The sequence below is a fragment of the Palaemon carinicauda genome, chromosome 23 (assembly GCF_036898095.1).
Source record: "Palaemon carinicauda isolate YSFRI2023 chromosome 23, ASM3689809v2, whole genome shotgun sequence".
NCBI lineage: Eukaryota > Metazoa > Arthropoda > Malacostraca > Decapoda > Palaemonidae > Palaemon > Palaemon carinicauda.
In genome coordinates this window covers 106,004,243-106,028,794 of record NC_090747.1, presented here as the reverse complement: position 1 = coordinate 106,028,794, position 24,552 = coordinate 106,004,243, and the positions used below count along the sequence as shown (strand labels likewise).

Sequence of the window (24,552 nt, the reverse complement as noted above, 5' to 3'; positions counted from 1 at the left end):
GATTGTTACGCCTTTGCTTTTTTCCCATAGAACTGGGGGAAAGCTTGTCTTAGGCAATGTTCTCCTTTGGGAGAACTTCTCTCTCATTCACGAGAGAGAGATTATTACGCCTTAGCCTTTTTCCCATAGAACTGGGGGAAAGCTTGTCTTAGGCAATGTTCTCCTTCGGGAGAACTTCTCTCGTTTGCGAGAGAGATTATTAAGCCTATGCTTTCTTCCCCATGAATTAGGAGAAAGCTTGTTTTAGGCCAAGTCCCCCTTCGGGAGGACTCCTTTCTCGTTCATGAGAGGGAGATTTTTACGCCTACGTTTTTTCCTTAGAACTAGGAGGAAACTTGTCTTGAGCGACGTCCTCCTTCGGGAGAACTTCTCTCTTGAACGCGAGAGAGAGATTATTACGACTATGCTTTTTTCCCATAGATCTGGGAGAAAGTTTGCCTTAGGCGATGTCCTCCTTCGGGAGGACTTCTCCCTCGTTCACGAGAGAGAAATTATTAAATCTACGCTTTTCCCCATAGAGAGGGGAGAAATCTTGCCTTTGGCAATCCTTCCTTCGGGAAGACTTTTCCCTTGTTGAGAGAGAAAAGTTTTATATGCCTACGCTTTTCCCCATAGGGCAGGGAGAAGGCTTGTTTTAGGCGATCTCCTTAGGGAGAATCTTCCTACCAATCACGAGAAGAAACTTGTTAGAGTTTACTGATCTAAGCTCCTCAATCTTACGCTTTATGGTTCTCCTCCAGGGGCGGAGCGAGAGCCTTGTATTAAGCGACATTCTCCTTCAGGAGAACAAATCTACCCTGCGGAGGAGTTATTTTCATCCCTGACGTTCTCCCCCTAGTGCTGGTAGGAGACGTCTTTTTTATCCTACTGGTTCCCCTCACGGTGACCCCTCGTGGTCTCGTGACGATCACCCTTCCGCCGGGCATGATCAGGAGCCTTTAAACTTTCGTCATGTTTATTCTACGGGTTCTCATGACCTTAGGAGTCCTTCAGGCCTCTGTCGCGTTGGACTTTCGAGTTCACACGACTTGGAACCTTCGATTTTGTTATGCGGAGTAGTTGGGCTCGCGTAACAATTAGCTCAAAGTGTCCGTGCACACGCGCAATTAGCGCTGTGCACGCGATCATCGTCATTAAGAGTTTACTCTTATGACAGAGCCTTCCGACTCTCGTCAGCGGTCATCGCCATTACCTCCAGACCCTCCGACTTCTACCATTCTTCCCCTTTCGATAAGAAAGATACGAGGGGTAAGATACAAGGTTTGTCTGCTACTTGCGTCTCCACTTTTTCCTGTAATAACACGCGTGGAATTATCGCAGCCTGAGGATTCCTCTGAGTGCTGCCGTCGAGGGACTTAGAATCCTCCTATTTAAGGACACTAAGAACTGTGTTATTTTTAAATATTTAACTTAGCCGGTGAATATATAATAGCTGCTGCTCAGCGGCTCGACAGAAAACACACACAAAAACTCGCGAGCGATCGCTATGAAGGTTGCGGGTGTGCCCACCAGCGCCAACTGTCGGCCAGATACCACACATGCATGTAAACAAGCCTTCAATTTCTTCTCTGTCGACCTTGACGACAAGACGTATCAATACTCGCTGTATAACCTGGAGTTTTCTCAACATATTTGGTGAAGTACTTCATTTTGGTTTGAGCTTTCGCAGTGCAGGTGTTTTTCCTCAACTTAAACTCTTGAACTCTTTATTGGACAGATTTAATTGTTGATGACCTGGATTGTTTTTTGGACTTTCTTTGACTAATTCAAAATGGCTGACGCTTCACAAGCCCCTAGATTTCGTAAGTGTAATGCTAGGGAATGTAATAGGCGTCTTCCAAAGGCCTCTCTCGACCCACATACTGTGTGTTCTAATTGTCGGGGTAAAACCTGTCAATTAGGAGATCGGTGTGAGGAATGCGTGGGCCTTTCGGAATTCGATTGGCTCGAATACGACAAGTATTCTCGTAAGCTAGAGAGAGATAGGGTAAGGAGGAGTTCCTCTAGGTCAGTAGATTTTTCCTCTCCACATGCCCCTGATCCTAATCCTTCCCCTGTAGTGGTTGTACCTAACCCCCCTTCTGGCACTCAGGAACCATCAATGCAAGACATGTTACGTGCCATTCATGCCTTGGGTGAAAGAGTTGAAGCGTTAGCAACTGATCGTAATCAACTCATGGCTGACGTTAAAGAGCTTAAGTGTCAGAGTGCCACAGCGGAAAATAGTGGGAAAGTGATTAGTGCGCAAATTGTTGTGAACAGTGTTGCGACTGAGGGTTCGTCTGTTCGTGCCTGTCGTTCACCTAGTCCGAGACCTCTTGCAAGCTCCCAAGCCCAGGGGAGAAGTAATGTCGTACGACTTATGGGTTCGAGAGGCCTTGATCAGCGAACAGACGTTCCCTCTATGGTATCAGGCGTGTCTCACCAAGATCGCCCCTACCATAAGACGAGAGAGCCCATTTTCTCCTCGTCATCCGAAGGCTTTTCGCATAAGAAACCGTGGAGCAAGGTTTCTAGGCCCCTTAAGCGAAAGTTGGTCCCTTCAGGACAGGTCCAGCGTCCTGGATGCAGTCATTGGGACAGTTCTGACCCGTTGCAGTCATCGGATGACTGCTCGCCGCCTAAGCAACAACGTTACACAGGCTTAGAGAGTCTTGGTGTAGGCAAGGTTGTGCCGTCTCAGACGTTAACCCCGTCGTTTACCGCACCCATTCCCGTTGATCCTAAATGGGTTATGCTGCAAGACATGCAGACTAAGCTCGCCTCCCTTATGGAAGACTATTCTGCCGATAAGGTTCACGTTGATCCTCGCCGTTTATCTCATCGAGATCCTGGCCTTCAGCCGCCCAAATGAACCTTTGCTCGTCCTGTTGACGTTGGCGTAGCTAAGTCACGTCAGTCATGCTATGTAGAGCCTCACTCGATGCGGTCACGTGTTGACTTTCAGCCGCATTTGGACGTTAGGCCACTTCCTAATGCTCCTGTTGACGTTCAGGACGTTCGCCAACCAGCGGAGTTGACTTGTTTTGACGCTAAGCGTCAACCACCGCAGTCTAGGGTTGTTTTGACTGCTCAGACTAGGCAGTCAAAACAGTCTCGAGTTGACGTCGAGCGTCCTCCCGCTCCTGTTGTTGTTGACAGTTCACAGACTGTTAAGCAGTTACATGACGTTGCGTCCTGGACTACTACTAATGCACCAGTGCGTGTGGACTCTGCGTGTCAAGCATTGCCAACCCCTTTGCTTGTTACTCAGCAGTTGTCAGATGAGGATCCTTCAGATGAGGACGTTGCTGACCCTCAGCATGATGATCATCCTTCGGATGTAGACGAACCTAGAACAGTTCCTCCATCAATGGACTTTAAGAAAGTCATGTTAATTTTTAAGGAGTTGTTTCCCGATCACTTCGTCGCTGTTGCTCCTCGCTCGCCACCGTCTGAGTTTGCTCTAGGCTTACCTGCTAACATGCCAGCCTTTACAAAACTTGTGCTCTCTCGCTCTTCCAAGAGAGCTTTACGGCTTTTAGGCGACTGGTTGGAAACCAAGAGGAGTTTGGGGAAGACGGCATTTGCCTTCCCTCCGTCGAAACTCTCGTCTAGATCGAGCGTCTGGTATGCCACGGGAGAAGTTCTCGGCTTGGGAGTCCCTGCCTCTGCCCAGGGTGACTTCTCAAGCCTTGTAGACTCTCCCCGCCGCCTAGCCATGAGATGCTCGAAGATTAGTTGGTCCTCCTCGGACCTTGACCATCTGCTGAAAGGAATTTACAGAGCCTTTGAAGTTTTCAACTTCCTTGACTGGTCTTTGGGAGCTTTAAGTAGGAAAATCTCATCGGCTGATAGAGATGTCTCCTTACTGATTATGTCCTGTATGGATAAAGCCATCCGCGATGGTTCCAATGAGCTCTCCTCCTCTTTTACGTCGGGAGTCTTAAAGAAGCGAGAGTCCCTTTGCTCTTTTCTTTCGGCAGGAGTTACTCCCTGTCAGAGATCTGAACTGCTCTTTGCTCCCTTATCAAAGTTTTTGTTCCCGCAACAATTGGTTAAGGACATAGCTTCTTCACTCGTGCAGAAGGACACCCATGACTTGGTGGCGTCCTCTACTCGCAAAGGGACTCCTTCTACATCCTTTTCTGCTAGACCTAGGATAGACACTCCGGCGTCCAGATTTATTCCGCCCTTTCTTGGCAGAGCTCCCAGCAGGGGAAGTACTCGTGCCGAGGGAAAGAGAGGAAAGAAGAGAGGAACCAAGTCCTCACGTGGCAGAGTCTGACTGCCCGCAGCCTCAGACAGCAGTAGGAGCCAGATTGAAGAACTTCTGGCAGGCCTGGGAGAAGAGGGGCGCAGACCAACAATCTGTGAGGTTGCTCAGAGAGGGGTACAAAATTCCATTTGTACGCAAACCTCCTCTAGCGACTTCCCCCATCGACCTCTCTCCCAGGTACCGAGAGGAGTCAAAGAGACAAGCCCTGAACCTAGAAGTGTCTCTATTGCTAGAGAAGGGAGCGGTGGTGAAAGTCTCGGACCTTCAATCACCGGGGTTTTACAACCGTCTCTTCCTAGTACCGAAGAAGACAGGAGGTTGGAGACCGGTGCTAGACGTCAGTGCACTCAACGTCTTTGTTACGAAGACAAAGTTCACCATGGAGACCACGAAATCAGTCGTAGCAGCGGTCAGAAAGGGAGACTGGATGGTCTCTCTCGACCTAAGAGACGCGTACTTCCACATCCCCATACACCCAGATTCCCAACCGTTTCTGAGGTTTGTTTTCAACAATGTGGTATACCAGTTTCGGGCCCTGTGCTTTGGCCTAAGTCCTGCTCCTCTCGTGTTTACGAGGCTTACGAGGAATGTAGCAAAATTCCTCCATTTATCGGGAATCCGAGCCTCCCTGTACTTGGACGACTGGCTTCTCAGAGCCTCGTCCAGTCATCGCTGTCTGCAGGATCTTCATTGGACATTGGATCTGACCAAGGAATTGGGACTTTTGGTCAACCTAGAAAAGTCCCAGCTGATTCCATCCCAAACTATACTGTATTTAGGGATGGAGATTCGCAGTCCAGTTTTTCGGGCTTTTCCGTCTGCCACCCGAATAGAGCAAGCCCTGCTCAAAGTCCAACTGATGTTGAAGAGAGAACGGTGCTCAGTCAGGAATTGGATGAGTCTAGTAGGAACTCTATCATCCCTGGAGCAGTTTGTCTCGCTAGGAAGGCTACACCTTCGACCTCTCCAGTTTCATCTAGCCTTTCACTGGAAAAAGGACAAGACATTAGAGACGGTCTCAATCCCGGTCTCCGAACCAGTAAAGACATGCCTGAATTGGTGGAACGACAATATCAGTCTGAGAGAGGGACTTTCCCTAGCAGTTCAGAACCCAAACCACGTACTATTCTCAGACGCGTCGGATTTGGGTTGGGGTGCGACCCTGGACGGTCGGGAATGCTCAGGTCTATGGACCTCAAGTCAGAGGAGCATGCACATCAACGGCAAGGAGCTTTTGGCAGTCCACCTGGCCTTGATGAAATTCGAGAGTCTCCTTCGAAACAAAGTGGTAGAGATCAACTCCGACAATACCACAGCCTTGGCATACATTTCCAAGCAAGGAGGCACCCACTCCCTGACGCTGTACGAGATCGCAAGGGACCTGCTCATTTGGTCAAGAGATCGAGGCATCTCCCTGTTAACGAGGTTTATCCAGGGCGACTTGAACGTCTTAGCAGACTGCCTCAGTCGGAGGGGTCAGGTAATTCCTACGGAATGGACCCTCCACAAGGACGTGTGCAAGAGTCTTTGGGCGACTTGGGGTCAACCCACCATAGACCTCTTTGCAACCTCGATGACCAAGAGACTTCCAATCTATTGCTCTCCAGTCCCAGACCCAGCAGCAATACACATAGACGCATTTCTTCTAGATTGGTCTCATCTGGACCTATATGCATTCCCACCATTCAAGATTGTCAACAAGGTACTGCAGAAGTTCGCCTCTCACGAAGGGACAAGGTTGACGTTGGTTGCTCCCCTCTGGCCCGCGAGAGAATGGTTCACCGAGGTACTTCGATGGCTGGTAGACTTTCCAAGGAGTCTTCCTCTAAGGGTAGATCTGTTACGTCAGCCCCACGTAAAGAATGTACACCAAAGCCTCCCCGCTCTTCGTCTGACTGCCTTCAGACTATCGAAAGACTCTCTAGAGCTCGAGGCTTTTCGAAGGAGGCAGCCAGTGCGATTGCAAGAGCGAGGAGAGCTTCTACCATTAGAGTATACCAGTCGAAGTGGGAAGTCTTCCGAGACTGGTGCAAGTCAGCATCTGTGTCCTCGTCCAGTACCTCTGTAGCCCAAATCGCTGATTTTCTCTTACACCTGAGAAAAGTTCGCTCCCTTTCAGCTACCACGATCAAGGGCTACAGGAGCATGTTGGCTTCGGTCTTTCGGCATAGAGGCTTAGATCTTTCCAACAATAAAGATCTACAAGATCTCCTTAAGTCTTTTGAAACCTCTAAGGAACGTCGTTTGGCAACTCCTGGATGGAACTTAGACGTGGTCCTAAGGTTCCTCATGTCAGACAGGTTTGAGCCATTACATTCAGCCTCCCTGAAGGATCTCACTCTCAAGACACTTTTCCTAGTGTGCTTGGCCTCGGCTAAAAGAGTCAGTGAACTGCATGCCTTCAGTAAGAACATCGGCTTTTCTACAGAAAAAGCCACTTGTTCTCTTCAACTTGGTTTCCTGGCCAAAAATGAACTGCCTTCTCGTCCTTGGCCTAAATTTTTTGATATTCCTTGTTTATCAGAGATCGTAGGCAACGAACTGGAAAGAGTGTTATGTCCTGTTAGAGCTCTTAAGTTCTATTTAGCTCGTACTAAGTCATTACGAGGTAAATCTGAGGCATTATGGTGCTCAGTCAAGAAACCATCATTGCCTATGTCAAAGAATGCTTTGTCATATTTTATCAGATTTTTAATACGAGAAGCTCATTCCCACTTGAATGAGAAAGACCGATGTTTGCTTAAGGTTAAGACGCACGAAGTTAGAGCTATAGCAACCTCTGTGGCCTTCAAGCAAAATAGATCTCTGCAAAGTATCATGGACGCGACTTTTTGGAGAAGCAAGTCAGTGTTCGCGTCATTTTACTTAAAAGATGTCCAGACTCTTTACGAGGACTGCTACACACTGGGTCCATTCGTTGCAGCGAGTGCAGTAGTGGGTGAGGGTTCTACCACTACACTTCCCTAATTCCAATATCCTTTTTTAATCTGTCTCTTGAAATGTTTTTTAATATTGTTTTTTTTTGGGTTGTACGGAAGGCTAAGAAGCCTTTCGCATCCTGGTTGATTTGGCGGGTGGTCAAAGTCATTTCTTGAGAGCGCCCAGATTAGGGGTTTGATGAAGTCCTGTTGGTATGGGTTGCAACCCTTCATACTTAAGCTCCTGGGAGTCCTTCAGCATCCTAAGAGGATCGCTGGGCTTCGTGAGGAAGACAGACTTACAAGGCAGAGTAATCGTCTAAGTCAACTTCCTTACCAGGTACCTATATATTTGGGTTTTGTTATATTGATAACTGTCAAAAACTCTAAAGCATATACGCTGTAAACATAATTAACTCTGGTCTCTACCCACCGCCTTGGGTGTGAATCAGCTATTATATATTCACCGGCTAAGTTAAATATTTAAAAATGATATTTTAATTATAAAATAAATTTTTGAATATACTTACCCGGTGAATATATAAATTAAAGGCCCTCCCTTCCTCCCCAATAGAGACGCAGCGGGACGAGAAGAATTGAAGGCTTGTTTACATGCATGTGTGGTATCTGGCCGACAGTTGGCGCTGGTGGGCACACCCGCAACCTTCATAGCGATCGCTCGCGAGTTTTTGTGTGTGTTTTCTGTCGAGCCGCTGAGCAGCAGCTATTATATATTCACCGGGTAAGTATATTCAAAAATTTATTTTATAATTAAAATATCATATCTCATGCCTCGGCGATTTGCATCTGTCTCCTCGACCCTTTGACTCTCCAGCCTTAGACAGGCTATGTATTGACAGTCTGGGGTTCGAGTCCTGCCCAGACTCGTTACAGCCTTCAGTGCCTACAGCCTTACCATCCTTGTAGGCTAAGGTTGGGGGGAGCCTATAGATCTATCTGCTGAGCCTTCAGCAGCCACTGCCTGGCCTTCCCTGGTCCTAGCTGGGATGGAGAGGAGGCTGGGTCGTTGACCATATATGGTCAGTCTCTAGGACATTGCCCTAACGGCTAGTGCAATGTCACTGTCCCTCGCCTTTGCCTTTCTTGAGCGACCTTTAAACCTTGTCTGTTTTCCGAGTTCAGAGACGTCAACCTTCTCCTCTGGCGTTAGATCCCCTCACGGCGAGGCTCACACCAGGCTAATCCTCGAAGAGACACTCAACTCTTCCAGGCTCTTCTCAGTCACAGAAGCCTCGGCAAGGGAAGTGACTTCAATGTCCCTTCTGGCTTGACATGTGGTCTGATACAGTCGGCTACCTTGCGAGCCACGAGGACTTGTCGAACCAAAACTCTAGGCAGACCCTACAAGAAGTCCCAATTGCTGGGGCTAAGACAATGGACTTCTTAACCGCTACAACAGCGACAACGTGAAGCAATTGGATCTTCAAAAGGAAGGATCAGTAATTCCCAGACTTCCTTTTGTACCTCAGTGAGGAAAGCTCTCTCAGTCTCGGCGATTAACGGCTATCGCGCAGCCTTGAGCCTCATCTGTAGACGGAGAAGGGGTTGACCTCTCCGCATCAGAAGACATCGCCTTGGTTGTTTCGGTGTTGGAGTGATCTTGCCCCCCCCCCACTTGAGATTAGACTATCTCCTTGAGACGTGTCTCACGTTCGCTGAAGGGTTTGCCCTATCTGCCCTTAAGTGCCTCAGAATACTCTCTGAACCTTAAGACCGTCTTCCTCGTACCTCTGTCCTCTGCTAAAAGGGTCAGTGAGCTACATGATCTGTCTTCCGTCACCCCATTCTAAGAGAGAGGGGGGGAGTGTCTCGCAACTTCGTGCCGGGCTTGGTGGCTAGACTCATAATCCTTCATCTACCGATGGGAGATTTCGAGAATTTCCACTCTCAATAGGTAACACAGGATGCTATCCAGTCGTTACTATGCCCAGTCTGGGCGTCAAAGATATATCTGAGGCGCACCAGACTTTTCAGACCACGCCTCCGTCATCTCTTCCTTGTACCAACAGGGTAAAGAAGAGAATCTCTCGCAACACCATCTCTTTCTGACTTAAGAAGTTATTGCGAGATCTTTTCACGGAGACCCAAAGGCAGCACAACCCAGAGCCCATCAAGTTAGGGGAGTGGCTGCCTCTCTGGCATTTAAGAGAATTTTCTCAATCTCCCAAGTCTTAAGTGTTGGGGTCTGGAAACGCCAATCTACATTCACTGCCCACTATTTGAGCGACGTGACACATAGGTCTCTAGACACCCTTTTTATAGGGCCTATTGTGACAGGTCAACAGATGCTGTTACTACCTTACTCCCTTTCAGGAGACAGTAACCATTGGTTAAGGATTCTGGGTTACACTAGGTTTTAAGAAGGACATCCATTGATCTTCTTTGTCTCCTTCTCCCCCACATCTGGGGATCCTAGCCTGTATCCAGTTTCAGCTGGACTCGCCAATGGAAATAAGGTATGATACTCATCTGATTCCTCTCACAGAGTATAAGTTATACTTATGGTCACAAGGTTTCCCCTTGGCAAGGTCGGGGGAATCCTAAGTTTGAAGGGGTCCGACTCGAATGTTCCTGACCCACTTCATCCTTAATCATTTGTTTCCATGAAGTTGCAAAAGACACATCCTAGTATACAGTCTGAGCAAGAAAACTCAGATACAGTAGTTGGTTCTGAGAGGTCTGTAAATCCCTGGATAGCCAACAAAGTATTGACTTTATTGGATTCACTGATAATGGACCTGTCCACGTCCCTCAACCAGAAACTCCCGGTGTACTGTTCTCCAGTACCAGACCCACAGGCAGCCTTTCAGGATACCTTCCAACATTCATGGGACAACATGGATTTCTATGCAACCCCCCCCTCTTTTTTTTTGTCCAATGAGGAGACTCCTCAACAAGGTGAGGTCTTCTCAAAACCTCTCGATGACCACTGTGGCAGCAAGCAGAATGGTACCCAGACCTTTTACTTCTGCTGACAGAAGATTCCGAGGGAGTGTCCTCCCCTTCAGGGCCTTCATCATCAACCTCACCCAGAGATTTACCATAGAGCAGTCTCTTCCCTACAACTTTATGCCTAGAAGTTATCTAGCATCTCTTCTTGCAGAGAGGGTTTTCACACGCTGTGACAAAACGGATGTCTGTACCTCAGGAAGTCTTCTTATCATTCATTACCAGGCAAAGTGGTCAATCTTAGGAGTTTTTGTTATACCTCTGGGAGGAAAAAATTGTTCAGTCTTGGCAGTGAAAGGCTACCACTCAGCCTTGAGACTGAATGGAGTTGACAATTCCTTTTCGATGAAACTGTCACTCATATATAGTTTATCTGCCCCCAGTTGGAAGTTAAACCACCTCTCTGGAATATAGTGAAAGTACTACGCTTCTGAAAGGAACACCTTATGAACTGTTGAGTCAAGTTTCAAATTGTGACTTGATTCTTAAAATGGTCTTCTCTACCCCTTGCCTATGCCAAGAGGGTCAGTGAGATGCATGGTCTCTCCTGCGACATTGCCCATTCAAAGGGATTGGGACAAGTAACATTCAGCTTTGTCCATGATTTTATTGTTAAGACTCATATTCGGCAGTAGCTGACTCTATGTTTATGCACTTCCAGTATCTGAAGATCCTGATCAGATGTTACTGTGTCCTGTGAGGGCACTCAGACTATAACCCAAATGCATTAAAGAGTGCTCGTTCTCATATCAAGCGCTTGCTTGTGAGCACAGGCAAGGTAAAGAGGAAAATTTCTCAAGAACACAGTCTTCTCATGGCCAATGTTTATGCCCTCAATCCTCATTTGTCTCAGCATAGTAAGAAACCCAGAGTGTACCCTCAAGCAAGCAGGAAGGAGCTGTTGGAGGATGACAAGGGCCCAAATAAGCTCAAATCCTCAGGGTCATGTTATGGGTTAATACGACAATGGGAATTGCCAAAGAATCTTTAAACTCCATTGAAGAAGAAAAGGCGAGGTTGCACAAAAATAAACAAGGAAGCCACAAAATGCCATGAACACAGGTAATTGATTATAGTGTAATAAGAACCATCACACAATTGAATGAAGGAACTAATGAGCAAAAAAACCGGTACAGTAATGGGAAACTCAAAAGAGTGGTTGGCTGTTTACAGACTGGCTGCTCGTCTGTCAGTGTTCTCAATGGCGGAACAGAATAGGAGGTAGCAGGGTTGCCAATGTGGCTAAAAATTGGGTGGATTTGTGGGATTCAGGGTAATATTATTTATCTTATCCAAAGATAATGTTTATTAATGAAAAATATTACGTTTTGATTTGTGTTTTTCGGCATTTTAATACGTACTATACATTATTGTTTATCGATTCCAAATGCTAAATTTCCAATTTTGATGCTCTTTTTAACATTACGCTCTTTGGCGATTTATAACTAAATTTTTGTAACTACGTCACCAGACATAGCAGTTGTGGTCCCGGTTGTAAAGTCGATCAGTTGTAAGTCACATAGGTTGATGAGTACAGTATCTGTACTGTTCAAGATCGTCTGCAGGGCAATACAGACCGAGACCATACACGTGAAGCATATTCAGATTGGGAGCCTGGAGAGCAGTCTATGACAGCGAGTGTCTCCGGAGATCAGTCTTTGTAATGGTGGCAGGAAAGTGCGGGTGGGGAGCTGTCTTTGTGACAGTCTGTATACTTTCTCACTCTGCTCATATGAAGGGGAGCTTATTCACCATGTTACTTCTGCTGGGCTCTCATCTTCCTTGGCAGTATTATCGTCGACTTTCAGGAACTCGTAAGGACATGAAAGAGGGTACGAGTGCTCAGTTTCATACGAGAGTGATGGTAAGAGGTGTGTGAACCTGTACGACGTACGATCTTGGTAGGTACTATTCTCCAGGTACGTAACATCCTCCTCACTTATGTGAGAAAAGATAGATCGGAAATATACTACTGCGTTGATCGGTTATCTTGGACAACATCCAAGTCTAGAACGCTGCATTCAGTACGGAAATAAGAGTTGTGCATGCTAACATTTCTTCCTATTATAGGACAATATCTAGTAATCATTCCTCCCAGAACGGAACTAAACACAGGTGCAGAAGCAGCCCGTATTGAAGTTTCTTCCTGTTAAGGTACAACTCTCTATGCACCATTTTCCCCCTCTTTCCTGAGAGAGAAATCATCCAAGGAGGGAGAAAGAAGTGCGGCGCCCTTTATCGCGACTGGTAGTGCTTGTGCTCAGCTCCATACGTGAGCCGTGTTTGCTGTTAAGGGACAACTCTCAGCACTTACTTTTCCCAGTATGAGACTGAGCAAAAGCATATAGGTGTTAACACCCATACCAAGTACTCAAGACACCTCTCTAGCGTTATTTGTGCTGATGTTTTTTCCCACTATGAGACAACTCTGCATTTACTCAAGAATGGAGGTTCCTTGTACTGCATTCTCACTCACACAGGGAGAGAAATGGTAGGAGTCAATTTTGTATGACCCCAATCAGTCAGTCTTCCTGGACTACTACTACTTTTTTTCATCTAGAAGTAGCAACTTTGACTTTCACGAAGACGAATAGGAACTTGAAGTTCGCCTTCAACAAGGTCGTGTAGGCCGATAACGACACCCTCCTAGGGGAAGAGACCACAGGGAGTCTGAAGACAGCAAATCCAGGTAATAAGTCCTTAGGCCCTTTCTTGGAACAGGAAGATACTGAAAGTAAGAAAAAGGGAGCGCCCTTCTGTGTCATATGTGGTGGCAACAAAACCTTCTCCCTCCGAAGGAGCACATCTTTGTATAAAGAAAACCAACCTCATTATGATTATATAGTCATCATTGTCACACAGCCACACTAGTCTAACAAGAACAAGAATGTGGATATCAGCAGATTTACACAGACATCTGTCATGCTGCTTCAGTTATTGGCAAAAGACTGCAAATCCTGCCATTCATTTTTAATATTCCTTGCACACGATGATCTGCCAATCCAAAAGTAAAAGGTTAAAACCACCAGTTGTGGATGCCAGAAGGACTTACCCACCACTCTCTTACTAACTACCACACTTTGTCAAGTTTTAACAACCGTATCCAGCTTAAGATGAAGGTTTCTATTCGTGTAGGATGCAGGAAGGACTTACCCACTACTCTCCTACTCACTACCACCACTTTGTTGAGTTTTAACAACCGTATCCAGCTTAAGATGAAGGTTTCTATTCGTGTAGGATGCAGGAAGGACTTACCCACTACTCTCCTACTCACTACCACCACTTTGTTGAGTTTTAACAACCGTATCCAGCTTAAGATGAAGGTTTCTATTCGTGTAGGATGCAGGAAGGACTTACCCACTACTCTCCTACTCACTACCACCACTTTGTTGAGTTTTAACAACCGTATCCAGCTTAAGATGAAGGTTTCTATTTGTGTAGGATGCAGGAAGGACTTACCCACTACTCTCCTACTCACTACCACCACTTTGTTTAGTTTTAACAACCGTATCCAGCTTAAGATGAAGATTTCTATTTGTGTAGGAACAAATATACTTCTTTGGTGTCTACCTGAAGGCTCTTCAGCCAAAAAGGGCTGTGACATTTGATTGATAAATTTTATTCTTGGAAAAGAGGAATTCAGAATGTAACTTTTCAAAGATTCTACTTCTGAGTTGGTGACATCATTAGGTAAATACCTTGGTAACATCATAACACACCAAAACTATAGTACAGTACTGTACAATTACAGTATATTGTTATGACTATTTTCAGGCATGTGATGGCCTATGAGGAGTTTGCCATAAGCTTTAATTGCGAGTTGATTTTGTTCAGCAAAGCATTAATCAGCACATGAAGGCCAATTCTGTCATTTCCATTAGGTATGCTTGTTTACTATCAGAGGATTAAGTAACGTTAAAATAAGAATTCTATTACCCAAGTACATCCCTATACATAAAGTATTTATCATATGATCTATGGATTACCATATAAGATGTAAAACAAAGTGGACATAATTACCTTTAATATAATTTGAACAGCCTTATCATTGTAAATACTAATATTCAAATAAGAAATATTTTAGATATATTCTGTTAATAAAACCATGATTCCTTATTATGAAAACCTATATTCTCATGTACAATCACATAGTAAATCAATCAAAAGAATACTGTACATTGAATTTTTCCTTTTTTTTAAAGTATACATCAAAACTGTTTTCAAATAGTAGCCATGCCATATAAGAGCTCTTAATAGAAATTTTTCAATATTTAACTTAGCCGGTGATTATAATAGCTGCAACTCTGTTGCCCGACAGACAACTCTATGGTAAAAACTCGCCAGCGATCGCTACACAGGTTGCGGGTGTGCCCAACAGCGCCATCTGTCGTCCAGATACCCAGTACTCAATGTAAACAAAAGACTCAATTTTCTCTCTGTCGAGCTATCGACAAGACGTACTTACTCGCTGTTGCTAAACTGGAGTTTTTTCACAACTAATTGGTGAAGTACTGTACTTTATTCTAGTTTTGAGCTTTCGCTATGCAGGTGTTTTATCTTCATCTTAAATCTTGAATTCGTTTTGGATAGATTTAATTATGGTGACAAAGAGAGTTTGGGCTTTCTCTCACTTTTAAATGGCCGACCCTTCCCTTAAACGGAAGTGTGTTTAGGCTTTTAGTAATTATATCACGTTATAGATTTTCCTCTATATATTTTATATCTCTCCGCCTTTATTAGGCCTCTTCGATTAACTTTCCATTTATTATAAACATATAAAAATAATTTTAATGTTTTGTTTATATAGACCTTTCCTGAGAGTAGGCGGTCCTAACTTGGAAACCGAAGTTAATCAACGTTGAGCCCTTTATATCGTAATTAGCTTTTAAAGAGCTAAGGATTTAAAACTTTTTAAATGTAATATTTTATGAAAGAATTTCTTTGATAGTCTTCGTACTGTTTTCAAAGATGAACTAACGTTTAGTTTATTTATGCTACGCAGTTGTTGACGTTCAGGACGTTCAACATGCGCTCTATCGTTACGATAGAGAGAGAGTGTATCACGGTTTCACTTTGCAGTAAGAGTAAATCGATTCTGACGTTTTGTTCATTCTTTCTTAGCTTAAATGTTTTAAATTCTATTTTAAAGGAACTTTTTATTTGAAAAACCTTTCAGTTTTTTCCTTTAGTCAAATAACATGTTTTTTTGACGAAATATAATTGGGCTCTTCTCTTAGGTGCGAAATCAAGAGAGAAAGAGAGAGAGAGATAGAGACGGAGGGAGAGAGAGGAGAGAAAACGTTCCGTTCAAGCGGGTAACGTTGTTCTCGTGTTACTCTCGTCCCTAGTCGCTGTAAGGGGAGGAAGGATAAAACGTTTTAGTTTTTTATTCTCGTCCTCAGGCTATGTGCGGTGAGAGATTGAAAACGTAGTTATATGAACTAGTGTTTAGTCTCTTTCCTAGCCACTGATTTTTTTATCTTAAAATATGTTTTCTGTTTTTTGCTGGTATTAATGAGCTTGCATTATACGACTGATTTCGCAATTACTACCTTTTAATGAAGGGTAGAATTGCGTGTTTCAGGTAGAAATCAGTAAAAGTTTCGATTTCAGTGAAATAAGTGCAAAACAGAAAATCGAAGTGATAAAGTGATATGCGCAAAGTGTTACAGTGTTGCGTCCGAGGGTTCGTCTGTTCGTGCCTGTCGTTCACTTAGTCCGGGACCTCTTACATGCTCCCAAGCCCAGGGGAGAAGTAATGTCAAACGACTTATGGGTTCGAGAGGCCTTGACCAACGAACAGACGTTTTCCCTCTATGGTATCGGGTGTATCTTACCAAGATCTCCCCTACCATAAAACGGGAGAGACGTTGTTTCTCCTCGTCATCCGAAGGCTTTTCGCATAAGAAACCTGTCACAAGGTTTCGAAGCCCTTAAGCGAAAGTCAGTCCTTTCAGGACAGGTCCAGCGTCCTGGTTACAACCATTAGGACAGCTCTGACCCTATGCAGTCATCGGATAACTGCTCGCCGCCTAACAAAAGCGTAACACAGACTCCGAGAGTCTTTTTTTGTAGGCAAAGTGTTGCGGTCACAGACGTTACCCTCGTCTCTTACCACAACCATTTCCGTTGATCCTTAATGGGTTGTATGGCAAGACATGCAGTATATGCTTGCCTCCCTTATGGAAGACTATTCTGCCGATTAGTCCGTTGAGTCTAGCCGTTTATCTCATCGATATCCTGGCTTTCAGCCAACCTAACGTTCCTTTGTGCTTACTGTTGACGTTGGCGTAGCTTAGTCACGTCAGTCAGGTTGTTTAGAACCACACTCGATGCGGTCTCGTGTGGTTTTTCAGCCGCATTTGGACGTTAGGCCACTTGCTGATGCTCCTGTTGACGTTCAAGACGTTCACTAACAATCGGAGTTGACTTGTTTTGACGCTGTGCGTCAACCTCCGCATTCTAGAGTTGTTTTGACTGCTCAGTCTAGGCAGTCAAAGCAGTCTCGAGTGGACGCTGTGCGTCCTCACGCACCTGTTGTGGTTGACAGTTCAGTTGTTGACAGTTCACAGACTGTCAAGCAGTTACATGACGTTGCGTTCTGGTCCGCTACTAATGCACCAGTGAGTGTGGACTCTGCTTGTAAAGCATTGCCACCACGGTAGGTCTCTCCCTTGCTTGAGACTCAGCTTTTATCGGACAAGGTTCCTGTAGATGAGGAAGTTGCTGTTCCCCCTCCTACTGATATTCCCTTGAGGACTCTGTCAGATGGAGAGGAGCCTAAAGCTGCTTAGCCTCCTATGGACTTTAATTAAATCATGATGATTTTTTTAAGGATCTTTGTCCGGATTTTTTTGTAACTGCTGCTCCTCGTTCGCCTAAACGTCAGAGCTTACACTAGGCCTAGCTACTTCGAAGCCGTTGTTTTTAAGCTAGTGCTCTCTCGCTCTCCTAGAGAGCTTTACGTTGGCTAGGCGACTGGTTTTTCACCAGGAGGAGTTTGGGGGATACAGCCTTTGCTTTCCCTTCTTTTAAACTGGTTTATAGAGCGAGAGTCTGATATGACACGAGAGAAGTTCTCGGCTTGGGAGTTCATGCTTCTGCCCAGATAGACTTCTCAATTCTCGTAGACTCTCCCTGGCGCCTGGCCAGGAGACGCTCCAAGTTGTTTGCAGGTCAACTTCACAGCTGTTTTCGAGCCTTTGAAGTTTTGCTGTACAATTATGTCACGCATAACAAGGCTTTCAGGGATGGTAAACGGTACCGCCTCAGTCGCTAACCCCGTCTGTTGCCACACCTGCTCCCGTAGACCCTAAATGGGCTTTGCTGCAAGACTTGCAGTCCAAGCTTGCATCCTTGATAGAGGACTTTAATGCGGAGAAGGTTGCTACCGAACCTTCTGGCCAACAACCTTCCAACCGGTCGGTTGTGCGCCCTGTTGACGCTGAGGTAACCTACTCGCGTCTGCCAGTTGAGGTGGTTCCTCCACGGATGCGACCCAGTGTGGGTTGCCAGCCGCACGTTGACGTTAAGCGACGCTCGGAGGTGGTTGTTGACGTTCAGGACGTTCAACAACCAGCAGAGGTGACTTGTTTTGACGCAGTGCGTCAACCTCAGCAACCCGGTAGGGTGTTGACTGCACAACCCAGACGGTCTAGACAGTCTCGGGTTGACGCTGTGCTTCCTCGCGCACCCATGGTTGTTGACAGTTCACAGACTGTGCAGCAGTTCCATGATATTGCGTCCGGCTCCGTCACGCATCCACCAGTGCGACCGGACTCAGCGAGCCAGACGTTGCCCACTCCGTTGCCGTTTCCTCATCAGTTTTCGGATGAGGAACCCTCTGATGAGGACGTTGCTGAACAACAAGACGATCAGCCCCCAGAATAGATCAAGCCCTGCTATCCATCCAGAAGATGCTGAAGAAGGAACGCTGCTCAGTCAGGCTGTGGATGAGTCTGGTAGGGACGCTGTCATCCGTGGAACAATTTGTGTCACTAGGAAGACTACACCTCCGTCCTCTTCAATACCATCTAGCTTTTCACTGGAAAAAGGACAAGACGCTAGAAGCGGTCTCGATCCCGGTTTCCGAAAAGATAAAGTCTTGTCTGACTTGGTGGAAGGACAATATCAACCTAAGAGAGGGTCTTCCCCTGGCTGTTCAGACTCCCAACCACGTTCTCTTCTCGGATGCATCGGACGTGGGCTGGGGCGCGACACTAGACGGTCGGGAATGCTCAGGACTGTGGAACTCGAGTCAGAGGAGCATGCATATCAACTGCAAGGAGCTGTTGGCAGTACATCTGGCCTTGAAAAGCTTCAAGTCTCTCCTTCGAGGCAAAGTGGTGGAAGTTAACTCGGACATCACCACGGCCTTGGCGTACATCTCCAAATTAGGAGGTACCCACTCACTGACGTTGTACGAGATCACAAGGGACCTGCTCATCTGGTCAATAGGTCAAGACATCTACCTAATAACGAGGTTCATCCAAGGCGACTTGAACGTCATAGCAGATTGTCTCAGTCGGAAAGGGCAAGTAATTCCAACCGAATGGACCCTCCACAAGGATGTGTGCAAGAGACTTTGGGCCACTTGGGGTAAAACCATCCATAGATCTCTTTGCAACCTCGCTGACCAAGAGGCTTCCAATCTATTGCTCTCCAGTCCCGGACCCAGCAGCAATACATATAGATGCTTTCCTCCTAGATTGGTCACATCTGGATCTCTACGCATTCCCACCGTTCAAGATTGTCAACAAGGTACTGCAGAAGTTCGCCTCTCACGAAGGGACAAGGTTGACGTTAGTTGCTTCCCTCTGGCCCGCGAGAGAATGGTTCACCGAGATACTTCGATGGTTAGTAGACGTTCCCAGTAGTCTTCCTCTAAGGGTAGACCTTCTACGTCAGCCACACGTAAAGAAGGTACTCCAAAGCCTCCACGCTCTTCGTCTGACTGCCTTCAGTCTATCGAAAGACTCTCGAGAGCTAGAGGCTTTTCGAAGGAAGCAGCCAGTGCGATTGCTAGAGCAAGGAGAGCTTCTTCCATTAGAGTCTACCAATCGAAGTGGGAAGTCTTCCGAGACTGGTGCAAGTCAGTTTCTGTATCCTCGACCAGTACCTCTGTAGCTCAAATAGCTGTTTTTCTCTTTTACCTGAGAAAAGGACGATCCCTTTCAGCTCCCACTATCAAGGACTACAGAAGCATGTTGGCATCGGTCTTCCGGCATAGAGGCTTAGATCTTTCCAAACATAAAGATCTGCAAGACCTCCTTAAGTCTTTTGAGACCACCAAGGAGCGTCGTTTGGCTACCCCTGGATGGAATTTAGACGTGGTACTAAGAATCTTCATATCAGACAGGTTGGAGCCGTTACAATCAGCCTCCCTGAAAGATCTCACTCTTAAGACACTTTTCCTGGTATGCTTAGCCTCGGCTAAAAGAGTCAGTGAGATTCATGCCTTCAGCAAGAACATAGGATTTTCGTCAGAAAAAGCCACTTGTTCGATACAACTTGGTTTTCTAGCCAAAAATGAGCTGCCTTCTCGGCCTTGGCCTAAATCTTTCGATATCCCCAGCTTATCGGAGATCGTAGGCAATGAACTAGAAAGAGTCTTATGCCCTGTTAGAGCTCTTAAGTTCTATTTAAAGCGTACTAAACCTTTACAAGGCCAATCTGAAGCTTTATGGTGTTCAGTTAAGAAACCATCCTTGCCTTTGTCAAAGAATGCTTGGTCAGACTCTATCAGATTGTTAATACGAGAAGCTCATTCACATCTGAGTGAGGAAGACCGAACTTTGCTTAAGGTGAAGACGCACGAAGTTAGAGCTGTAACAACTTACGTGGCCTTTAAGCAAAATATATCTCTGTAAAGTATAATGGACGCAACCTATTGGAGAAGCAAGTCAGTGTTCGCGTCACTTTACTTGAAAGATGTCCAGTCTCTTTACAAGAACTGCTACACACTGGGACCATTCGTAGCAGCGAGTGCAGTAGTGGGTGAGGGCTCAACCACTACAATTCCCTAATTCCATACCCTTTTAATCTTTCTCTTGAAATGTTTTTATTGTTGTTTTTTGGGTTGTCCGGAAGGCTAAGAAGCCTTTCGCATCCTGGTTGATTTGGCGGGTGGTCAAAGTCATTTCTTGAGAGCGCCTAGATTAGGGGTTTTGATGAGGTCCTGTTGTATGGGTTGCAACCCTTGATACTTCAGATCCTAGGGGTCGTTCAGCATCCTAAGAGGATCGCGAGGCTCCGTAAGGAAGACGTACTTAAAAGGCAGAGAAATTGTTCAAGTCGACTTCCTTACCAGGTACCTATTTATTTTGTTTTTGTTATTTTGATAACTTCTAAAATGAAATAAAAACTCTTAGCTCGTAATAATGTAAACATATATTGCTGGTCTCTACCCACCCCCCTGGGTGTGAATCAGCTATTATAATCACCGGCTAAGTTAAATATTGAAAAATGTTATTTTGATAATAAAATAAATTTTTGAATATACTTACCCGGTGATTATAAATTAAAGGACCCTCCCTTCCTCCTCAATAGAGACGCAGTGGAACGAGGAGAAAATTGAGTCTTTTGTTTACATTGAGTACTGGGTATCTGGACGACAGATGGCGCTGTTGGGCACACCCGCAACCTGTGTAGCGATCGCTGGCGAGTTTTTACCGTAGAGTTGTCTGTCGGGCAACAGAGTTGCAGCTATTATAATCACCGGGTAAGTATATTCAAAAATTTATTTTATTATCAAAATAACATATTTAAGAACAGGTAATCAGCTGCACAAATCTTTAGGTGTATGAGAAATGACAGAGCAGGTTTATTTACATGAAAAATTACAAAGCTACAGTAAGTCAAGTTTTTTAAAGCTCTGTGATTGCAATGTCAGTACAGTACTAGTTAAATGAAAACATGTTGTCAGACAATAAAAATTAAAATTCCCTTTCAAGAAAACCTATACTGTATTCTCACATACATGTACAATTCAAATTTAAATAGAACTAAGCTGAAAAAGGAAATTGTTGTCATAAAAAAATATATCTTTTCAAGTTAATATGGCATTGTTGTACTGTACTATACAATGAGACCACAATAAATTAACATGAACTTATAACAGTTGATAAATCATAAAACTACAGTACAGCGAAAACAGTTGATAACTTGTAAAAGAACAAGAGTCAGCATTGAATCATTATGGATGATGAAATGTGCATATAATAAATATGGGTAATAAAATTTGCATTAAATCATAATGGATGATAAGATATGCATTTGATTTATATGAATGATTAATAATGTCACCAGGTTTTATTGGAGTGGATTTATGGATTCAGGCCAGAAGGCATATCATTCAGTTCTCATGCATAACTGCAGGAAAAAACCCAGTTGCAGTATGAAGGATAATTTAGGAGGCTGGACATAAAGGAGGAAGGAAAGGGAAGGGGAACGGAGGTGTAGTAGAAGCCTCGAAAATGAGAGCAGCTAGGAGCCGAGAGGAAACTGCAAAAATCTTCAAGTAATGCCTACATTGCAAAGCATTGAAATTCTAATGTCAGAACTAGTTGAACAAATACGCTGAGCAAGTACAGCAGTATTTTACACATTTATTTGAATTGAATGTCAACTTAAATGACACCCCAGAACAACCTTACTTTTCAAAAAAAGAAGAAATATATTTGAATATTACCAAATGAGTCTTAAATGTATATATATATATATATATATATATATATATATATATATATATATATATATATATATATATATATATATATATATATATATACATTTTTTTTTCATTCAAATAAATTGTTCTACCCAATTACAAAATTTATTCACTGTACAGTAAAAGGTCATGATTGCAATTTGAGCTTTACTTTTATAAAACTGCAGATAAAATCTCTGGAATAATATTTTTACATTAAAGTCTGGGCTTCCTAAAATAACTTATCAAAAAGTATATACAAACAGACGCAGTAGACAAGGTGATACGATAATAAACAAAAACATTGATAGGACTGACACACTTGTTTCTTTGGCACAGTGATACTGTAATTTTATGTTGCATGTCAAATATGGTCTTTGAAATAATACTGTTACAGTATTGCACAAAAGTTGATACAGATCCACCATCAATAGTCCAGCACCCTTAGTTTCAGAGCCTTGCCAGATAAGTGATTTTTGTTGTGTTATACAGTAGTTAATTTTGTAATAAACTCCGGACTGGGTAATAATACAAGTCATGTATATCTCCTTAATTATACATATATTATGCCTCTTAACAGTATTGGACTGTTACAATCGTAAATTAGACAATTAATGAATATACTGTATAGTAGTAAGTGATTTAATAAAATACAGCATGATGAAAATTAAAACGATGTCTCCATTTATCTACTTGTCATCTTCAACTGTGTGCTGTCTCTTTTTCTTGTATTGGCTCAAAAAAAAAAAAAAAAATTATGTTGAAGTATTTACTACCAATATAGTAATATATTAACAACTCAACCTTTTTTTTTCTACGAAACTCCTGAATTCGTTAAAGGGCCAAGCTAAAGTAGTTTTACTTGCTTTTGACATTTCATTTTACTGCATAATAGTGACACTTGAAATAAAATTCTACCCTTTGTTTCTACATAATTCAGCTGTCCTGAATAACTAATCTATAGCATTTATTTTTTATGCTCGGTACTTATTTTTCACTTTAATTTAGTATTTACCCACATGCTAGAAATAATGTACACATTAACAGTAATGTTGAATGGAAACACGTCTCATGGCAGTAACTTTAATTGCAACTAAGAAATATAAAGGCATCAGCAATCGTATAGATTATTTCTATGAAACTAGCCCAAGGTTCTTATGGCTTTAGCCTCGAAAAGCTACCCTTGTGTTAATGTCTATCTTTACTTTACTTTGATGGCTGCTCTTGACACTAAACAAGGAAAAGACCATACAATTGGAAGACTGTTGTTTCCTGCTTAACTGATCATCTACAATATTCAACTTTCTAAGAATAAAGAGCTAAAATATTTATTCCCATCAGCATTGTCCTCAATATGAGAACTTCTGCTACTAATAATTGAGATTCTGACCTGGTTCCCTTTTGTTTCCAAATGTAAGACAGTTCTGTCAGCACCAGAGACTAATGGCAAGTCTTTAAAAATGGTTATACTGAGGCAAAATCTGCTATCAATGGCGAATCTAAAAAGTGAGCGGCAGAGGAGAGAGATTGATGGTGGACCTGTATACTGTACAGTACAAGAAAACTTTCATATTTACTATTTACCATTCATGGTATAACAGATTAAACTTTTTTCCTAAGTAGATAAAATAAGGAGTAGATATAAAAATAAAAATTTCCTAATTCTAAATGCGTCTTAATATTATTGAACACCATAATTTTATGGTGCAAAATAATTTTTCATATAATCCTAATACTCATGTACAGTACAACCTAAATCACAGTATTTTATGTTTCCAGGACAACCAGTCTTTCATCTGTTAGAAGAAGAAAACAAGAGGCCTTTGTACCGTTCCTTCTTTTATTATTTAGTAGTTTACCAGACCTCAGAGTCGGGATTTCTAACTATCAAAGATCTGGCCTACTGGGCCCTCAAAACCACAGGTATGTATTAACTAATAACCTCCCAAAGATATAAGACAGTGAGATTCACATTTTTGGAAGATCCTACAAACCCTACTTAGTTAATTTTTATATTAAATTAAGCTTTTGAATTACGTATATGGAAAACTTAGAGAGTTATAAATATATTAGTTTGTTTCATTAAGATTTCATAAATCATGAAGTCTAAACTGCTATTTAGGTAGATGACTGAGGCTGAAGGGTCCAGAATGTTGAATATTTGAGTAAGTATGCAAGGTTAAGTAGAGTAGGGTAAGGATTTGACACTCAAGTCTCTGGATGCTTCTAGATTTGTAAAAGGTGCAGTACAAAATGTATTGTTTAAGTGAATAGTAACACTTTCATTCACCAATTTAAGTAGTTAACATCAAAGAATAGTAAATAGTTCCAGTTTTATGCAGTTTAAAAAAAAAAATATGAAATAAGGAAAAGGCGATGAAAATCTAAAAAATAAAGTTAATTACTTGTAAAGTAGATACATATCAATAGAATGAATCCATTTGTTACTACAGCAAAAAAATTGAAAGGGGCTGAAATACATTTTAAATTATCTGAAATGATGAGCGAAGGAAAAGGAAATGGTAATTGGCACCAGTAAAACCAATTTTAAGAAAACCCCTAGGGAAAAGTAAAATGCAAGTATGAAAAATTAAATATTAATAGATACAGTACCCGCAAACTTGCTAGCCACACTGAGATTTAACATATAGCTGATCCGACAGACAAAAATATTGTGGTCCTGGAATCATCACAAACTG

At 43.4% G+C, this 24,552-nt stretch overlaps 1 long non-coding RNA gene across 1 annotated transcript in view; it reads left to right on the top strand.

Annotated features, from left to right (window-relative positions):
• The window catches only part of LOC137617346 (uncharacterized), a 36,217-nt gene that overhangs the window by 10,515 nt on the left and 1,150 nt on the right, over positions 1-24,552 (top strand). The window contains exon 2 of the long non-coding RNA XR_011039627.1: positions 23,633-23,776. This is a non-coding gene — a long non-coding RNA (uncharacterized lncRNA). The remainder of the gene's footprint in view (positions 1-23,632; positions 23,777-24,552) is intronic.